This window comes from Manacus vitellinus, unplaced genomic scaffold, assembly GCF_001715985.3.
Source record: "Manacus vitellinus isolate BGI_N305 unplaced genomic scaffold, ASM171598v3 scaffold_50_pilon, whole genome shotgun sequence".
Lineage (NCBI taxonomy): Eukaryota > Metazoa > Chordata > Aves > Passeriformes > Pipridae > Manacus > Manacus vitellinus.
This window is the reverse complement of record NW_021940612.1, coordinates 2,061,251-2,063,587: the sequence shown is the minus strand read 5'-3', so window position 1 is coordinate 2,063,587 and position 2,337 is coordinate 2,061,251.

Sequence of the window (2,337 nt, the reverse complement as noted above, 5' to 3'; positions counted from 1 at the left end):
GAAGATACTGGTAACAAACACACAGGACTCTGTAGAAAAGAGACATGAGGCTGGCTAAGCTAGATAACAGTTTGGTACAGAGAACTTCTAGGTACAACAGACTTCATAATCTCAGCTGAAATTTGCACAAGTGACTTGACTTGGTTGAGCTTTTGCCCCTTGTGTGGTATAAAATAATTCTGGCTTATAGAAAAAATCTTATAAAGTTATAAATCTTGGTGAGAAACTCAACAACTTATTCCCTAATGCATAGCAAGATCATAGAATAGTTTGGGTTGGAAGGGACCTTTGAAGGCCATCTAGTCCAACCCCCTTGCCATGAGCAGAGATATCTTCAACTAGATCAGGTGGCTCAGAGCCCCCAGCTGCTTACTTTAATTAAGAGTTTTATAAATATAACAGTGCATCACAGAGTAACCAGTGGTAAGCTTCTCAATACTTGTATGCTTTATGTATTTATGATCTTACTTGCAATGGCTGCATCTTTCCGTTCTGTCCTGTGGAAGGCGCTGAAGTGAAATTTGTCTGTGTTCCCGCAGAATCTGTGTGGGTTTTTAAAGAAACCCTTGCATACGAATTATTTCTTACCTCTCATCTTGATAAACCTATTTTATTTTTTCAGTTTAAGGAACAATAAGAGATGTCCGGCTGATTCGCTCTACACCTTCACATACCATTAATAGTATGGTATCACCAGCATTTAAGTAACTCAGTGGAAAATGTCATGTGTGATAAATTATGTGATTTATTTTCCCTTAATTGGCTGTAGTGGGTTTCTGTGGTTAGGTTTTGCTAGCGAGGGGGCTCCTGGGGTGGCTTCTGCTAGAAGCTGCGAGAAGCTTCCCCTGTCTGGTGGAGCCAATGCCAGATGGCTCCAGGACAAATTTCCTGCCGCTGGCCAAGGCTGAGCCAATCAGGAGTTATAGTAATGCCTCTGTGATAACATACTGAAGAACAGAAAGGTATTGCGCAGAAGGAATTCCAGACAGGGAAGAGCGGAGTGAGAACATGGGAATAACAAGGTGGACATCAAGGTCAGAGCAGAAGGAGGGCAGGAGGTGCTCCAGGCGCCAGAGCTGAGGCCCCTGCAGCCCGTGGTGCAGACCATGGTGGAGCAGCTGTGCCCCTGCAGCCCATGGAGGACCATTGGGGTGCAGAGACCCACCTACAGCCCATGGAGAAGCCCATGCTAGAGCAGGTGGATGCATGAAGAAGGCTGTGACCCCGTGGGAGGCCCAAGATGGAGCAGGAGCCTGCCAGGGACGTGCAACCTCTGGAGAAAGGAGCCCACACTGGAGCAGGCTTTTCCCAGGTAGAACTTGTGGCCCCTGTGGGAGACCCACACTGGTACAGCTCATTTGTGAAGGACTGCACCCCATGGAGGAGTGACCCATGGGACAGCAGTTTTGTGAAGAACCTTTGCCTGTGGGATGAACTCATGCCAGAGAGGTCCATGAAGAACTATCTCCCATGAGAGGAACCCCAAGGGAGCAGGGGAAGGACTCCTCTCCCTGATCAGCGGCAGAAACAGAAACTGACGGGAACCCCCATTCCCTGTTCCCTTGCACCACTAGGGGGGAGGAGGGAGAACATGGAAGGAAGGAGGGGTGGGCGAAGGTGTTTTTAAGAATATTTTACTTCTCACTCTTTTAATCTGACCCTGTTAGTAATAAATTCAGTTAATATCCCCACTTTCAGTCTGTTTTGCTCGTGATGGTGATCAGTAAGTGACCTCTCCCAGCTCTTATCTGAACTCATGAACCCTTTGCTGTTTTGTTTTTTTTTTTACTCTCCTCTGTCCACTTGCAGAGGGGAGCGAGAGAGTGGCTGTAGTGAGTACCTGGGGTCCAGCCAGGGTCAGCCCACTACACTAGCTCAGGGTAACATTTTACCTACAGGATGTAACTGATCAGGATACTCTCTGTCACAGGAAATCGTCCTAGAACAGGTCCCCTAGCGAGTGCCTGGTGTGTAGTGTGGTTTCTAATTGCTACTCTTCCCAGGCTCCAGCTCCTTGTAAACCTACCCAGCACTATTGCTCTGCCAGAGCAGGCACCAGCAGGAATTTGCCCACGAGCGATTATTCCCTGCTGAGAGAACAGCAGCCGACACGCAAGGGCACAGCAGGTGCAGTCGTGTTAACAAGTGACCGTCGCAGCTCCTTGTGTCTGTGACACCGGTCATATTCGGGATCCCTGAGTTCTCCTAAGCACGCAAAGACGTCTGAGCAGCACACCAGGGCCCAGCACCTGTTTCCCAGGGACAGCCTTGCCGCGCCGTGTCAGTGCCGAGGGAAGGACACTGGAGAAAAGGCGGGAGAGGAAAGCGCCGCCGCCT